At 44.9% G+C, this 19,165-nt stretch overlaps 1 long non-coding RNA gene across 1 annotated transcript; it reads left to right on the plus strand.

The window, feature by feature from the left end:
• The first annotated feature begins 9,411 nt into the window (after positions 1-9,411).
• On the plus strand, positions 9,412-10,879 carry LOC123141343 (uncharacterized). The gene is made up of 3 exons (XR_006470229.1): positions 9,412-9,518; positions 10,232-10,286; positions 10,803-10,879. It is a non-coding gene; the product is annotated as an uncharacterized lncRNA (long non-coding RNA).
• The last annotated feature ends 8,286 nt before the right edge of the window (positions 10,880-19,165 follow it).

Below are 19,165 nucleotides of genomic sequence, written 5' to 3' on the forward strand. Positions count from 1 at the left end.
GTTTGAGAGTATGTACAGTTTGCCCTCTCTAATAATTATGGTTTGTTGTGTTCGGCCTAAACTTGGTCAAACTTTACAAAGTTTGACTTCTGTCAAATCTAATATGCGGAGTAAATAAAAATGGAGGGCTACTACGTCCATCCGGGTTTTTAGTCCACACCATTTTTTAATCAAAGTTAATAGCTCAACTAAGAAAATTACAGGGGAGCTGGAGACAAAGTTGTGAGGAGGCTTAGAAATCAATACAAAACTTATGCTCTTAGTACCAACGTCGATCCTTCTTCGAGGAAACATTTGGTTCATAGCCAATTGTGTGATAAAATTGCACCAACGTGAAAGACGACTGCGTCTCCAACGCAACCAAGGTGAACTGACGAAGGATATCATCTTTGTGGGTAACAAGCAAAGAGCACTGATGGAAGACAACTTCTTTTTCATTGAAAATCGATCAGCTTCACCAGCCGATGCAACCATGAGGCGCAACCATGAGCATCGATAGGTCATCGTGGTGATGCATCATCCATTTGGCATCAAGTTTGGGTGAGGCACCTATGAAGTTTGACAAATCCTCACTGTGGTCTGTTTCTTCTCAGTAGTCAAGCTCGAGGAAGGAAGAACCACGTGGCAGAGGACAGTGAGGCGGAACAACAATGGCCATCCAATTTTGTGCAGTTCCACTAAAAGTGAGGAAGACATCCCCGGGTATGGAGATACGCATCGCTGTTTCCAAAAATATAAAAAGGGATATAGTGTTATTACTTTGTTTTACAAGATTAACAACGACATCTCAATTCTCCATAAGAATTATGAAAAGTACACCAACAAATAGAAGCATCATGATTATCTTGATGGGAACTAAACCAGGATACCCGAGAAAAAAGCATTTCTTCATTTAACCGGTGATAGTATTAGATTAGCAGCAGCAATAGGAGCATATGGACAATGACCGCACAACCACCATGTACTTTTTGTCAAAACAAAATGTATACCTCCACCGAGGCATAAATCGGGACAACTTTTCGAGTGGAATTTCCTCTATAATAGTAGGTGATGTTGGACCAGCCGACGAACCCTAGCTATTATACATGGGGAGCTGGGGAGTAGTCGCATAGAAGAAAACCCGCATGCAGCGACCTGGGCAGCTGGACCAGTACAAGAAGTTATACCTCAGGTGGGCGAGATGTCACTTAGGCGGGCGGGTGGGATCTGCCCACACGACGGCACCGAACAAGGGCGCGGAGGACCTTCGTCCGCGCCAGTGCCGGCTCCGAGAGGATGGTGCGCATCGGTTTCCTCCATCACAGACGGCGACAACATCAACGCTGCACCTCCTCACCTCCCGCAGCGGACGGGATTCGGCCGAATCTGTGACCACCAGTGAGGAGAGAGATAGTGTGGACACTGTCATCTTGTTTTGATATGGAGAGGGTGAGAGAGCGAGACGCGAGAAACTCTATCAAACAAGAGGCTATAATGAAGTAAAACAATCTCTCCATAGCAGTGGTTTTAAATAGAATATGCGCGTTCCCGGAAAAAAGAAACGAAAACTGGCGGACAATTTTATAACGTACCAAGAAAGAAAACTCGATCAAAAACACGCCCCCGCTTCCAGGTCGCGAGAATCATCGCGCACACACACATAGACATAGACATGCATATCCGTGTTTACGTAAAATTCCATTTCCATCTCCATCTCCAATCATATTTGTCCAACTAGCACATTATTTACGTTGTTAATTATATACGCGGCAATATTAACGTACAACATCTCTTGTTTGCGGGCGTCCGGATCGCTGCCACGGCCGCTCCTGACCAACCCAAACCCTCTTCATCACCCGCGCGTGCTTCCCGCCCGAAACGGTCAGTGCCGCATTCATGCCCGGCCAGAGCGAACGCGACCTCTCACTGGCGCCGGCATTGAAGCGGCGCGCCGGCCGAGAGAGCGTCGCCCGCGCCGCTTCCTGGTGCACGCGACTGCTCCGCGTTCAAAGGTCGCAATAGCCAGCCACAACATGCATGTAAAAAGTTCTTGGGAGTACGTGCTACAGCTAGCTGTCCTCCAAGTCGTCAATCTCTTCCAGTAGTACTAGTACTCCATGGCGCGATCCAGTAGTACTAGTAATAGCCAGCCACAACATGCATGTAAAAAGTTCTTGGGAGTTCTTGGGAAGTTAGCGTATACTGGGTTTGCGGTGAGTGGCATGCCGAGCGACCGTGTGGGGTCGAGCCGTGGAGGAGGGTGAGACACGAACGCGACAGACGTGATTTAAACGTTGGTTTTTCTCGATGGTGCGATCCAACGAAACGAAACATTGGTTTCTCTCCGTTTCCATTTTTTCTCCGGAAAAACGGAAACTTTCCACTCCATTTTCATTCCTACTCCAAGGTTGCCCCGTTAGAACATTCCATCAAATACAAAGGAAAACTAACACGCATGCTGATGCATCTCAATGATTCACATATCATAGCCAATATTTACTTCACAACTGAAGACAAAAGTTGTGAGAGCGTGTACGAAAGAAAAACTACTGATGGGGTCACTACGACTCAAACCCTAAACCCTAAACAGGATTTAATTTCCTGGCCAGGTAGAACCTATCGAAGGAAAGACGGCTGGCACCCTCGGATCATACGATGCTTTTGTGCAGTTCCACTAAAATCGAGCTGAGCATCCCTGATGGCAAAGATATTGAAGAAGTGACATAAACTCATCACAAGTAGAAGCCGGTAGAAGTAGAGAAAGATTGACATGGAGATGGAGCTACGTGGGGAGCTGCAGCAGTGGAGCAAGCCGGCTCCAATAGGAAGATGGACTACCTGGGATGTCGGGCTGTAGCTAGAAGGGCGGTTGGGACGCGGCATCGGCCCATACTGCGGTGACCTCCGATTGGGACGCACCGACTGTGGATTTTCTCCCTCGCCGATGTCGACCGCGTCTACGCAGAACATTGTTCCCTTCCCCCAGCTGCGGGATCAGGCCGGATATGTGACCAGCGGTGTGGCCACCCTCGTTCGATGCTTGTGAAGAGAGCAACCCAAGCAAGCAGGCTTGTAGCTTAGGCTCCTGCTAGTGTATATATAGTGGTTTTCTTTTTCTCTCCATATCAACCATTTTATATTGTGTACGTGTCATTGAAGAGTGAAATGATGGTTGCTTCTTCTGACTAACTTACTGTGTGATTTGACTGCTCCTTTAGTGGCCCCTACACGTACTCCCCCTACGTGTATGCAACAGTCACACGTACACATGGACGCAAAAACGCGCGCGACGCCCTAATGCATGCATGTCCGAGCACACGATGGAACACACACGGTCACGCTCAAGTGCTCAACCTACACTTGCATGCACACACATACTCAGCCAGGGTGAGCTAGTGACCGTATAAACACCGGAAAATGTATATATTGAGCGCAATCAGCTTATTATGAAGTCCACTGACCGTATTTTTACAAATATACAGTGACAGACAGTGTATTTATCTCATTTGAAATTAAGCCGTATTAACCGGAGAGGAGGCGGTATGGACTAGCATTACTTTGCTGTGTCCCGTCAACTTGCCGAACGAGGAGAAGCTTGTAGGACGGGAGAAGCTTGCGCGCGGTGGCTTGCAGGACAAGGAGAAACTTTTGACTAATGCAAGCTGTCCTTCGCTCAGGCGGTGGACGTGCAATAGTTAATTCGGTGTCAGATTGCCAGAAGCATACACTATACCAGTACTAATATTGTTGCACTTCCCGAAGAGGCGAACAGCCAAGCGCAAAGTTTACTAGTACTACTACTATAGTCTATAGAGGTACTATACTAGTACTAGGAACCGGATGGAGGAGCGTCTGCACTCTTATTATATTTTTAAAATGTGATAAAGCAATCTTCAACACATTTGGTTCTCTTCGAGGGTTCTCGCATGTGATAATGGAAGTTGATTGCATGGAACACTCACCACAATTCTCGCTTAATTCTGGCTCATATCCTGTTACAAATAGGAGCGCTCGGTAATATTTCCTCTCTTTTTTGTTATTCAGCATGTAAACAGGCCAGCAAACCTTGCGGCGCGTCTTTGTGCGAACCGTGCTTGCTGCACTTTGAATGTGGCCGAGAGCTGGCTTGATGAAACACCTCGCTTCCTACTTCTTTTTTTTTGCGGGGTACCTCGCTTCCTAGTGACCAGTGTCTTGGCTGATCGTCCTAAGAATGCTTATATATGAATAAAGCTCTCTCATTTACCCGCAAAAAAGATCAAGCCATATTAACCGAAAAGGAGTATGGACTAGCACTACTTGTTGGTGTGTCCCGTCAACTCGCAGAACGAGGAGAAGCTTGCAGGACAAGGTGAAGCTCGCTTACACCTTTTGACTAATGCAACGTACCTCGCCCAGGCGGTGGGCATGCATCAGTTCATTCGGTGTCAGATTGCCAGAGGCATACACTGTAGTACCGAACATGTGGAGTACCATCATTGTTCGACTTCACGAAGAGGCGAAGAGCCAAGCGCAAGGTTTAGTAGTACGAGTAGTACTACTACTAGAACCGCATGGTGGAGCCTCTGTACTCTTATTTTTTTAATCTTTGATAAAGTACACATTTATTCCGGAGAAGGGGGGAAACCGGCAGCCCAACATGTAATGATGATATCGATCAACCATGCTCGAATATATCTTGGCCTCCGTGCGAGCCCATCTGTGTGTTCTCGCTCCTCGTCTCTCTCAAGGAACGGCGGATTGGCCATTTTGCCGTCAATTGAGATCGGTTTGCTCACACTCCGGTCCCACATGTCAGTGATATGCCAAGACGAGGTGCGTTGACCAACTGGCCATACGCGTACTTGGTTTTTCACCTTCATACTACTCCTCCCTCCGTCACAGTTTACAGGGCGCGCTTCATTATGATGCATTTCTCTCAATGCATTTCCACCACCAGAGAGACTTTACACGCGTTTGGTTTAATGCTCAATTAATTAGGGCGTGATAACCGTAATTTTCTCTTGATGTAGTACTACGGAGTGGAGTACGTGCATGCATGTGTCTACCCGGGGTGGAAGCACTGCATGCAGGTGTGTACGCATTATTTCCTCTAGTAATAGACGTCATGCTATAACTACCAATGCTATTTTTCAAGCCGACCGCTAGTCGCCTTGGTCCCAGAGATTTTCTCTTTTTCTGAAGCGCGCTCTATTAATAGTGACGGATGGAGTAGTATGAGCGGATTCAAAGAAGAGCGTATTGATGGTTGCTTCTTCCGGGCAACTTACAGTGGGAAAGGTGGGGCTTATGATTTGACTGCTCATTACTCACTATTAATGCGGCGCAACGACCGGTCTGAGTCTCCCATGCGGCTGTGCACTACCCCCTCGGTTCTTAAATGTACTCCAGAGTATTTGTCTTTCTAGAGATTTCAACGAGTGACTACTCAAATTTTTGTCTTTTTAGAGATTCAGATGGACTACTACATACGGATGCATATAGAGATATTTTAGAGTGTAGATTCACTCATCTTTCTCCGTATGTAGTCACTTGTTGAAATCTCTAGAAAGACAAATATTTAGGAACGGAGGGAGTACACCTACGAAGCTAAATGAGTGAATCTACACTCTAAAATATGCCCATTTGAAATTTGTAAAAAGAAAAATATTTAGGAACGAAGGAGTATAATTTTTTGCATGGCACATGGACCCGGATGCCGAAGAGGCTTCTGGCAATGCTATCAAGCTTCCAGCATTTGTTTACATAATTGACGTACTATGCAAGTAATTTTCCAGTGACATGAAATTGTACAATGGTGTGAGCTTTCATCTTTTGTTTCATGTGTCTTGCCATCGATGCTCTTTCGGAAGCAATAAAAAACTAACTTCCTTGCGAATCAGAACTAATATTTACATCACAACTGAAGACAAAGTTGTGAGAAGGTGTTAAATTAAAATTGATCCATGCTTTCATTGGCAGCAACGTCCCCGCCCCCCAGCTCTGTCTAAATCAACAAGGCATGTTGGGAAAAAAATAGCTGTCTGGAGCATGCAACATTCCGATCATTTTGTGCAGTTCCACTAAAATAGAGCTGAGCGTCCCTGTTCCAAAGATATTAAGTGCGATTACGATAATAGAGGACTGCTGATGAAACAATAAACACACAAATAGAAGCTGGTCACCTTTGCAGTCTCTCTTAAGACTAACTAGTTGGAGAAGATTAGTCTCGGAGTTGGATGAGGAGGATAGAGCAAAACCAATCTCCCTTTGTGCAGTCGCAATGAAATGTAGAGACGTTGCCCGTGTGACATTTTGGCAGAACTGCACAAAACACTCTTAAGAAAAAAGTGATTTGTGCAGTTCACCAAAAGGTCGCAATAGCAACGAGGTGAAATGGATAGCCCTGTTTGCAAAAAAGAGGTAGAAAGGAAACAATTACTGGCCAATAACAGTTGATGACACATGCGACGACAAAAAAAAGCATATTCCTTGTCCTAAGGGAAGATAACAATACGGTTGTGTTTGTCTAAAACGGTGTGAGGACGAGATTGCAATATGGAAAGTACGCCGGACGAGCTACGTTTTGGGCAAAGAACTATGGAAGATCCACATGCAGCGACGTGGGAAGATGGGCAGTGGAGCAAGGCCAGAGGGGATACCTGGAGGTCATCGGGATGTAACTAGGTGAGCGGCGGCGAGCAGAATCTGCCCATACTGCGGCAGCGAGCAGGTGGCGTAGACCCTACCACGCCGGAGCTAGGTCAGAGAGAATGGCGTGTGCCGCAGATCAGGACGTGCTGCCTCGGCGTCGTCGAACGGAGAAGCGATGCACGTCCTCCCTTTCCACCGGTGGACGAGATGCGGCTGGATCAGTGACCAACGGTGAGAGAGAGAGAGAGAGAGAGAGAGAGAGAGGCCACCGCAGCCTTGTGTGAAATACTCTGAAGAGAGACAAACCAGGCAGGCAGGCTCCATTGCATATAGTGGAGTGGACTACCTTTTTCTCCATAAAAATCGTTTTATATTCTGTGTACATGCCATTGAGCGATATAACTTTATTTAAAAATAACGCGCCAACGCATCAAGTCGAACTTTGTTTCGTGCATGCCTGGTACACGACCTCCGTAGGTAAACAACCGCTACATGCGTTCAAATTAGCACTTGGGCTTCCATTTCGTGCAGAAATGAGTTCCACCCTGTACCCGCGCGGGTGTGGCTGGGCACGAAGCGTGAGTACGTGCACGGTGCACCTATTCTCTTCTTGTATACGTACACCACGTACGTGGGGTTGTGTGAGAGAGATACAAACGTAGAGAGATATAGTGTGTGGGTTCGTGAGAGTTTTTTTTTGGGGGGAAGGGGAGGGTGGGGTCAATCAAAAAATATAACATATGAAATGTGTGTGAAATAGAGTCCTGGATATATCATATATATAGAGGGGGCGATCCACGAGAAGAGAGTGGAGGTATCATCGGCTTGAGGTGTCCATAGAATCGAAGAGAGGGATGATGTGTGTGTGTGCGCACGTGATCGATAAAGAATGCCATCGAATTTGTGTGTGCCCACGTCAAAGATATAGAGTGGCTGGCCTACTGGAACGTGAGGGGACATGTGCACTTTGTCTCTGTGGCATGGATACCTACCTACATCGCTCGACTATCGGTGTGTGGTGGGGGGGAGGGAGGCCTAATTAACTATAGAGGTACAATGGCTGGTACATGTGTGGAGGAGGAGAGAGGCCTACCTCATGTATTAAGGGAGATCGATCTACCTCATGTATTAAGGGAGATCGATCGTCATCCATGCATATGTGTAGGAGAGGAATAAGGTTGGGAGAGAGACAGAGCTAGAGTGTTGGAGGGGGTGGTAGTGGAGTTGCTTCTAACAAATGGTGGGATAGGCTTGCTAGACAACCGGAGGGCACGCCTGCAATATCAATAAGAGCGGGGATGGCTGCCTGTCTATGCACGTGTGTGAGAGAGATGGGTCAGGAGGAATGCACGAATGATGGGGGGCGATATGGATGTGGTAAGCAGACATAACTACATAGGAAGATCAATCGTCCTTTGTCAGAGAAAGGAGAGACATAACTTGTGAGGTACGTCGATCGATGGGGGGATAGTTAAAGTCGACATAGGTATATGTTGGGAGATCGATCGGTATACATGCATGTGTGTGTTAGAAGCAAATTAGGCACGGGGAGAAGGATAGAGAGAGAGGGGTGCATCTAGGAGGTGGTGTGAGAGTCATACTATATCGAGGGGGAGAAGTGTGCGAGTACGAGATCGATGAAAAGAGTGGTGGAAGTGAGGCATGGATGGTGATAAGAGAAGAGGGGAAGCTTGTGTTTTGTGCTAGGCACACCTGGCTAGAGAGGCATATCGATCGATGTGTGCCGTAAAGAAGGAGCTGGGGGCCTACACACACCATGGGTGAACGACCTAAAGTGAAAAGACGAATTTGCGCGATGGAGCTAGAGAATGCTGAGGGAGGGTTAGAGGGATGCGGGCGTCTAGATGCACGAGAGAAAGCTAGTGCTAGCTAGCTACAAAGATAAGAGGATTGTGTGGGTGTAAAAGACGAATAGAGATCATACTTCATTATAAAAAGCGAATTCGAATATTTGAAGAATTTGTCATAGTGTTTTAAACCGACGCATGTGTGAATATATATAACGGTGATACAAATGGTGTGGTTATGAACATGTTATACTATATATAATATATTTTATCTCTACTCTTATAAAAACGGAGTTGTTGATGATGGTGCCATCCTGCAATATAGGCCGTCCGATTTATATCTGACGGATAGGAAGGAAACTATGGCAATTTTGAAAAAAGATACCCACACCCCTCTCCATATTTGCAAATTAGGCCTCCCCTTGATCATGTTGATGTTCTGTGGAACGCATGGGCATCTTGCTAGTACTACGTATAACATATAGAACATTGATCATAATTTGGGCTAATGTGTGGCTTTTGCAGCTCAGGTCTAAATACTTGTCATAATGTAGGGGGCGGGGCACTATACTATGTGTGATAAACACGGTGTACACGTACGGAACATGGTTTAGATTATGAATATCTCTACTCGTAATGGAGCAGTTGGTAGTCTCCGCCGGTCAATTTTCGTCCCACCAAAGACGGTTAATTTTCGTCCTCCATCCCACCTCCCGCTACCCAGCGATCCCTCCCTTCCTCCCTCGAGACCGACCAAAAAAAGGGCAGGCTAACACGAGGCCGTTGTGAAACACTACGGTTCAGCGACAGAAAATCGTCCTAAAAAAATCTACGACGGTTAACCTATGAAAATTAGCCAGGCCCTCATGCCCTCGCATCCCCTCGCACGCACGAAAAAAATAGCGAAAATAATCCCTGAGAGAAAGTCCAATCGCGTCCCGCAATTCCTAGCCGCCGCTGGCCTCCCCTACCCGTGCTGCAGACGCACACTATCCTCTTCTCCTCCCTCCCGTCAGCGACCTGCCTCCACTCCGCGAGGCAGATCGATCGAGACCCATGGCCGGGGTCGCCACCGTGCCTCGCCGCGCAGCGCATCGGGTATCCACCTCCCCTCCCCCATCTTCCTCCTTCAAATTTTGGCAGCAACGACCGTGAGTGTGGCTGCTCCTCGTCTGAGCTCCGGCAGACGTCCCCTACCCACCCCCCTCCGCTGACAGTGGCCAGAACGAGGTGGGTTCAACCGGCAGAGCCCCGGGCGAGATCGCGTGCGAGTGGACGGAGCAGGCGCTCGTGGTCATGGTGAACCATGGGCGCAGTCGGAGCAGAGAGTCGGGGCATAGGAGATGAGGAGAACGGCGTAGGCTTCATGATGGAAGGAGATACGGCGGCGGACAAGGAGGAGGTCGGGGGTTACAGGTACAGGTGGATGTGAGCAACCTGCCCCCTACGACGTCGATGGTGAGCACCCAATATGTGAGCACCACGCGCAGATGTTCCTCTTAGCTTGCTACCTTTCCCTGCTGCCCTAATTTCCCCCTACAACTCAGTCAGGCCTCAAGCTACTCCCTAATTTTTGTAATTTGCATTATGGTATATTCTGAATTCTTGTTTGATTATAATGAAAGAAGTGGCATAGGATCTGCAATTGTGTTGGGGTAAAGTTTAGTGATATTTGTGTTTCTTTTCAAGATTTTCTTTTTTTTGGCAGTACAAACTTCTCAAGCAAAGACGTGTGATCCATTTATTTGAGTTGTAGGTTGTAATCTATCTATTTGATCTATTTAGTGATATTTCACGTCGACTGATTGTAGGTACTTTGACGTTAGAAGGGATACTTGCCCCTTTGGCGGATGATGTTTTTACAAGGTATACATGATCTCGTTTCAGAATCAAATCTATCATCACATATACTTCTTATATAATGTGTGAATTCTCAACTGAAACTTGACCGGTGCCTAGAGTGATATTTTGCCTGCTGTTACCTTCTCATACTTAATGTGCAGCAGTAGTTCTGAATGAAGCCTAATTAAAATACTAAAGGCGGTAAAAACATAACTGCTGATGATAAGCCATGCAAATAATTCGCCATAGTTTGAACTAGCACCTCTAAATAATATTGTAAGTTTTCTGCAATCAGTGCTAGCTTAGGTGATGTGGAACGTTAAGAGTAGTTGATTGGTATGTTCATCAAAGCCATGCTTTGTAAAATAGGGACTGTCAGATGGCCTTGGAATATAACCATTGTAATTTGACTCATGTAATGAACTGTGCAAAATAACATATATGGTGGTTATCTTCTCCTTTCTTTCAGTATTCATTTGTCTATTTTCCTACGCTCTTTGCTTCTTCGGTTTGACTCGTGCAGTACTGTATGTTCTCCAGCATGCCTACACCGATGGGCATTTGGAGGAGCCGGCAACGGTGGCAGTGCTTCATTTTCATGCCGACAATGGAAGTATGGACCAGCAAGAAATATCGAGTTGGTACTCTCTATTAGTCTCCTCTATATAATGTATAACCTCTGCTTGCTTCTCATAGAAGATTCTGATGTATAAACCTCTGCTTGCTCTCCGATAGAAAATTCCGTTCGAACATGCAGATTGGCATACTTGCTGAGAAGGTTACAACTGTAGGTAAGGCATCAAACTATATGTCTCAAATTAAGGTTTGTTTTTGGTTGGATGCAATTCTTTCAATAACATTCTTCTATATATAAAATGAGGTTGCAATTATCTGACCATGTATTTTTAAAAAAAAATTCCATTGAACATTCAAAACATCCAGAAGGAAGCAGTTGAGTAGAAAAGCACTTAGGGAGTGATGTCGATCTTGCACATTCAGCTTTATGTATCTAGTCTCACTCTCATCTTATTTAATTTATTTATATCAGTTGAATAAAGAAATATAGCCTCTTAGCAGATGTTAATTTTTTTATTTTACAGTAGATTTGCATGTCGGAGTTCGTTGCATTACCACATAAGCATCATTTGAAAGCTTGATTTTGTCATTGAATTTAATGTATTTGTCCTTATAATATTTTCACCCACACTGGCCTTTTACCTACTCCTATTAATATACAGTAGCAAACAAGTCCTTGACTCCTTCAGGAGTATTCAGTAAGACTAAAAAGCTGAAAAAGATATTAATGCCTTCAGGTAATTGCTTCTTCGTGTACCATATATGGCAGTTTGGTAAAAAAGAAAAAGAAAACAACGGAGCAAATTAAAATATAATATGTTTATCAAAAAGGCAGAAGGTAATCGATGAGCAAACATATTACATTCTAATATTTTTTCCTTTTCTTTTCTTGATATGTTATTTCCTTTGCTGATCCTTCCCTTCTTCATATGAACAGGCCCCCAGCTAGATTGACGAGAAAGTTTATTTTGCACATGGTCTTTTCTGGTTTTGTCCTTGTAGCAAGAAGTACATTTTTATAACAATATCAGCTTTGCTTTGGTGTGTGCAATGATTTCATTCAGATACAAGACCTTTTGGAAATTGTGGTTTTCTTTTGTATTTTTGTCCTAATATGTTCTGTTGCTGGATTGAATTACTCTCTCAGCATTTTTATTTTGACATATTATAATGCTCAGTTTGTTTACAGGCTGCTGAATACTGTCGGAGGAAGGAATCAGTGCTAAGGTAACTTCTTTTCTAAAATATATTCTCAGTGTAACTATCGATATGATTTTACTCTACATGGTACATGCCATGAATACTAACTTATTTTCTACTGATATGTTTTAATAGGTGATCAACCTTCGATCAGTTAGGCCACTGGATAGAGCTGCGATAAAAGCATATGTTACGAAAATAAATAGGTTGGTGATTCTTGAAGAAGGCTCCCCCCAACATCGTGTTGGTGCTGAGATATGGTTTTCTCTCTCTCTCCACACACACATCATGTCAGGTTTGAGCAGGCCAACCCTCTTCCAATTATTCATTTGAATTATTGTACAGAATCTACAATTATAAGAAAGAAGAATTTGATAAATTAGAGAGAGATATGCTTTCATAAATTGCTCACCCCTGAAGGTTACAAATTCATGTGTTGGGTTCGAAGGATGAAGTAAATCCCAAGTCACATGTTAATATATCTTGATGCACATTTGTATTTACTTTGCTTCAGGTTCGCATGCAGTGATGGAGATTTCATCGGCTCGCCTCCATTTTCTTGGTGAACCCACATTTCCCTCTAAGGTTTGTGTTTTCCCCTTTTGATAGTATTTTTTATTTTCTTGCTCGAGCCACAGATTCTACTTCTGCATATTGTTTACTTTATCCTCACTGCATCGGCCTTGCATATGGCCATTGGGTACTGATCGCCTCCATGTCTTTGGTGAGCCCCCATAGCTCTAGGTCTTTTGTTTTTGTTTAGTTTGTTAGATTTATGAAGAGCTCTTCTATTCCAAATTGAGAAACCTATGCTTCTTTCCTATGTTGGTCCAAAAGGCCATTTGTTTGATAGCAGTTTGATATCAGCAAAGTTTTTAGCCAAAACTGCTTTTGATTCGGTTCAGTTTGTGTTGTAGATATTTGATCGGTAATTTTGTATCTTTACGTGCCCAGGTACATTCTGAAGGAGAAGATTGCTGGTCGAGAAGGCCATTTATCTGATATTAGTTTATTGAAGAAATTGCCCATGATGTATTTTCGGTACATTAGGATTTTTTGTAGTCGCATGGTTCTGATAGGAAGATACCATTGCTACCAGGTCAACAATCTCCCCTTCAATAATATTTGATTTACATTTTGTATGCCATTCATCGAATCAATGTGGATTACAATGACCACTCGTATGTTTTGATTGCAGTACTTCTCTATGCTATTTCACTATTTTGGGCTCATGTTCTTTTCATTGTGATGTAGTAATAAGTGAAATAAATTGAGTCTAATTCTTTGTGCGGACATAGGCATTTCAAAGAAATATATGGCTTGTTTTATTTTTGGCCCTTTCTCCCCAGCCACTGGATATGCACTTAAGTTCCCCAACCAGAAGCATCTCCCTATCCATGTAACCAATAATATTTTGGAAGTAGAATGTACTCAGGATCATCATGGAAAATTTTGTTTTAATGAAAACCTTGTCCCACTGTACATGGCACGAGAGTTTGAGCAGAAACCTGGGGTTAGCTCCTTGCCTATTCCAGGAATTGTGCACTCGAACTATTTGAGCAGGGTTTTTTTTCTGTCTTTTGGATAGCATCTTGCAGCCAACATTTCTGAATTCCAGCATTGGTATCATTAAGCATTTTAGTTCTACCCCATATGGATATTAGTTAACTTTATGTTCTTATGACGTAAGTACATGCGAATTGTTCCGTTCCTTCTGGAATCAAATCTTTTCGGATGTCCGAAAGCACTTCTGGTGGATCAGAAAATTGTGTTTTTTCTCAGCATCTTAGTTTTTATCTATGGAAGTATTTAAAACAATAATCATTCTTTCAAGAATGTTACCAATACAGCACTATTTTTGTGTTCCGAGTTATGCGTAAATGCCCAAGGGCAGTGGACCAAAGTCAACAACATAAGTTGTTTGGCAAATGTGTCTTAGTTCCCTTTCAGTCTCTTCTGTAACATCATCTCTTTTAAAAAAGATCTTTTCTATATCAGTGCACTGTAAATATATATTAGAAATGTTGGTTTAATCGAGTGTGTGATTATCGGTTACCATGAAGGAAATCACTGTAAGATTTGAGAGATGCAAGGCTAACGTAAAAGCAGTAAGAGTCTTTGAGATGCCAAAACTTCTCTCATATATTTTTGTGTACATGTAAATCTTGATCTTCCAGCAACATTGACAGCACGATAATTCTATTTCTTTTAATTGACCACAACATGTGATCAGGGCCCATTTGGAATGCAACTAATGTCAAGTGCACCATCATCTTAAGCATTATTTACGCATGCTGTCACTGATTGCATATACAATACCATCAGAAGCATCCATTAAAAAATGTGTCCTTAGAAGCATCCATTCAAAAAAGTGTTGAAGAACTATAGAAGGCTGGGTGTTCACTGATGTTGTTTCGGTTACTATTCCTTGTGATTCTAAGTTATTTGCAACGCACCGACGATTTCCTACTTTAGAGGGTTGAGAGTGAGCGGGACGAGGGTTGGGTTGGTCTGCAGTTATGGTTGTCTGAGCGAAATAATTTTCCTACTTTAGAAAATGAGGCAAATTGGATTTCATTAGAGATGGCTCTGCAAAAAAATGCATGATCTGGTTTTTTTATCAAGTTATCTAATTTTTGGTTAGCATAAAAGGGTAGATGCCTTGGTTGGTTGCTTCAAGAGTTAATAACCAACACAGTGGCATATCAGTTGCATGCCCAATAATGAACATCATATTTTTGTTTTGTGTTAACGCACGACATATAATTGTATGTTACAACGTAACAATGGCTCGACACATTGGATCTACCTACTTGGCTCGGGTGCGTCATGGGTGGCGCATGCCTTCTTCTCCTTAGATCAACATGAACGGGGGGAGAGGTGTTATCAGCGCGAGGAGCGGGGCGGTTGGGTGGGGGACTCCTCGTCGGTACATGGGGAGTACGGTGTGGTGAGTGTGAGGTCGGCATCTGTCCAGTTTCAAAGGAGGGGGCTCCAATTGGAAATGTCCTGCTACGACGGGAAACCGAGCAGGAAGGGGAGGGCTCGACGGAAAAAGAGAAGGATGCGTGTGGGGTGGGTTTTTTTGTCTTGGGACCACGTGTTGACATAACATGACGGATAGTTGGAACAACCACATTTCTCGTCAATGGCTAGATTTTGGAAGACCAGGCCGGCGAGACTATTGAATTTTAGGGAGCTCACTCGCATCCGTTTGATGTGCGAACACGCCCGACGTATGAGGTAAAAATAAGCTTAGTCCTTGAAGACGAGTTTAATCATTTTTCTGATTCTTATATGTATTATAGCCCGTAGCAACGCACGGGCGTTCTACTACTATAGTTAGTACATTAAATGTACTATTATTTGGAATCAACATCAAGTGTATTCAAAAAATAGAATTAGAGTTCATGTAGTACACATAGTTCATATCTATCTCTATAGTAATCATGTGGTGTGTTATTAAGGTAGTACATGAATGATGGTTGAAGTTGGCAACAATCATGATTGTAGATTTGTTATTGAAATAGAGAAACGAATTCAAATTCAGTTCGAATTGCAGCGGTAGTATAGACATTTGGAATGCACTAAAATGTTGGTATGAGTAGGTTACATGCATTATACAGCAAGCGAAAAAAATTAATTGGACATAACATGGATTCATACTACCGAATAGCATTTAATTGCACTAAATTGTTGGTATGAGTAGCTTTAAATAGCATTTTTATAGTAAAACGGGGCAAGACTCTCTCTTTGTGTAGTGTGAATAGTTTTATTTTTTCATTTTCTTTTGGGTTGAGGGAAGTGCGAATTGATTTGGTACGTACAAATACAATATTACACGTTAGGCTTGTCCCTAAAGTTCAACCCGCGCCTTGTTATATGCCGAAAATTCAGATATCGTGCTCCCAAAGCTGGCGCCTTCACAACCCGCGCCTTGCTATCCCGAAATTACAACACGCGCGAAAACTCCTTCCAGCTGCCAAATCCCGACACGCGAAATCCCCCTTCTAACCCTGAGCCGAAAGGGCCGCTAGTTCAAATCGGTGCGGGGTACTTTTGTAACACACCCTACATTTTGGACAAGCGCGTCCCTATGTCATGGTTCACCCCCTCCCATCGCCTCCTGTTTGCCATTCGAAATCCCAGGACGCCATAACCTCTCCGCTCCAGCCGCGAAACCCCACCCTCCTCCGTCCGCCACCTCACCGCTGCCCAGCCGGAGCCTCTTCCCCGACGACGTCGTCCACCGCAACAGCTCGACGTCCCTCGTCCACCTCCCCGGATGAGGATCCGTCGTCCATCTCGTTGTCCCGCCGGTTCAGCCGCCCCGTCCTCCACCTCCAAGGAGCTGCTCCAACGATCGCCTTGTCTATCGCGGCTGCTCCATCCCTACAGCGCCGCCTTAACCTGCTCCATCGGAACCGCAACATCCTCACCGACACCTCGGACAAAGCCGAGGCCTACTCGGCGCCACCAAAGAGGTTGTACACTCATCGCATCGCACCTTCTCCTTAGCTCGACCTCCCGGCGCCGACGGTGCTCCATCCCGCACCCCCATGGAGCGGCTACCTTGAAGCGGGCGGCGTGGGCGACATCTCCACGGCGGCTCTCCCACAGTGCGAGGCCCCTTCGGCGGCGGCGTCCATACCAGCCGGATCTGTTGCTGCTGCTCCGGCTCTCGCTCGATCGCTCGCTCGCCCAGCTGCTGCTGCTCCGGCTCTCGCTCACTCGCTCGCGCTGCTGCTGCTGCTGCTGCTCCGGCTCTCGCTCGATCGCTCGCTCGCCCAGCTGTTGCTGCTCCAGTTCTCGCTCGCTCACTCGCGCTGCTGCTGCTGCTCTCCCCCTTGCTCGTGCTGCTGCTCTGCTCTGATTTAGCTACACTTCAGTCGACTGAATCGACTTTTGGGTCAGTCGATTTTCAGGGGGTGGGGGGCTCGCCGGAGTTAAGGAAGAACCACCCGCAGCGGGGACGGGGGCTCGCCGGAGAGGTTCCCCACTCTCTATCTTAGGGTTCAGGGTGGGGCCGGAGGGCCTATAGGGTTGGCCGGGGCAGCGGCGGTCCGGCGGTGGGGAGTTGTTTTGGGGCGGCGAGGCGGCGTTGGGGCCGGCGGTTCGATCGGTGGTGGCTGGCGGCTCAAGGGGGTGCATGTTGAAGATGAACTGCAGGCCCTCCCTAAACTACATGTCAAGTGCCTCTCTGCTACCATTGCGTTCAGTTTCGACAGTAACATTCAGATTCCACAGTAAATTTCAGTTTCGACAGTTAAGTTCAGAGTCAACAGTTTTTACCTCATCTGTTGTAGTTAGGTGGTTTTTGGTGATGTAAATTTTACATCTATTTTAAATCATCGATTGGAGATGCTATTAGAATCCCACTTGAGATTGACGATGTCTGTCTTGTGCTACTTCAGCCTTGACGTCTTACAGCTCACCGGGGCTGCTCCAACGATAGAACGATCCATCACAATAGAGCAGTGCCCTGGACGCTGTCTACAGATTCCTCAGATCTTCCTCCACACCTCCGACAGCCACCTCTGCCTCAACTGCTTCAGCGACCAACCCAATGATGCTGAGGTCGACACGGCTACGGCAAAGAGGTTGTACACTTGTTGCATCACTTATTACTATACATTCATGTCGATCCATTAGGGCTATTTTGGTTCAACGGAAAAACATAGCAATAGGGAGTTTTCCAATGGCACTCTACTATTCAATTATTCATGCATTTTGTTGAAAGGAATGAAGCAAAACATCCACCTGGACCTACTTTTAAAAATCCTATGCATGAAAACAAGACCAAGTGCATTAGTGGCAGAATAACATTCTAACTGTACATGCTTTCGTATAGTCTCACTTTATTTTGGCCATGTTTCTTTGCATTCCTCTGCTCTTCCAATTCATGTAAACCAAACACTCAAGTTGACAGAAATCCTGTGTTTACAAATGCTCTGTTTACCATGTGCATTCCTATCCTATTCCGGTGTTTTTCCTATCCCTGTGTTTTTAGAATCATGCAAGCCAAATGAGCCCTTACAGAATTACTTCAGTTACAGGTAGGTGTCGAAGGGAACTTTGTGTGGTTTGTCCTGCTCCTGCCGCGACGTCGTCCACCTCAACTGAGCTGCTCCATCGACAGAAACATCCACCAAACCAGACATCACGACTCCTGGCCGTCTTTCGCCGCCTCAGATCTCCTTCCCTGCCGCAGGCACCCACCGCAACGGCATCACCGTCATCGACTCAGCAGATGAACCTGAGGAGTACACGGGTCCAGAAGAGAGGTCGCACTCTTTTGTTTCTGCTTATGTTATGCATTGCTTAAAATTACCTGCTTCTTTATCGTCCTGTTCACCTCTTGGACTCCAAGTTAGGTCCAAATTAATGTTCAAACTTGAGTTCTAAATTAGTTGTGGGGCACATATCGAGGAAGCAATGAATAGTATCCCTGTCTAATATCTGGTTCACCTAGGGTATGCCTATGTTGTTCATCTTGGGTGGGAAACAAATAGTAAAGCAATCATCATCTGTCTTTTTATTAAATTAAAGAAATCATTAGCCTGCTATCATTATTTTTGGATCCATTCACTGGTTGTTACCATCATTCTAAATTTCAGCATGCTCTCCTTACATAATCTCACCATATTTTTTTCGTATGCATGTCAGATATTGTACACAGTCATGCTGAACATATAGAGAAAAAGAGAAGAGTTTTGCGCGGCAATACAATGTCATGCAGACATCGCTCCATGGTGGGTTCAATGGCAAACCCTCCCCACCCCTCTCCAGATTGTAATCCAGAGGAAGATATCTGTTCTGAGGCGGATTCAGACACCGCTGACCACTCCTATTTACCCCCCAAGGTGTTTGCTCTACCTTGGCATGATGATGTTAGTCATATCATGCATATGTTGCCTTACAGTGCCTACTTTTGACATCATATATGTCATCTGCTTAGTTTAGACATGTTCTGTAATGCCACCTATTTAGTTTCTATATCATATATGGGAATTGTGCAGTCTCATGTCTTTTAGTCAGCCATAATATACGTGAAATGTGCAATGCCATCCTGTTTAACCAGGCATCATATATTTGAATGATATCTTGCCCATCCTTTTCTTCATTAC

This window comes from Triticum aestivum, chromosome 6D (assembly GCF_018294505.1).
Source record: "Triticum aestivum cultivar Chinese Spring chromosome 6D, IWGSC CS RefSeq v2.1, whole genome shotgun sequence".
NCBI lineage: Eukaryota > Viridiplantae > Streptophyta > Magnoliopsida > Poales > Poaceae > Triticum > Triticum aestivum.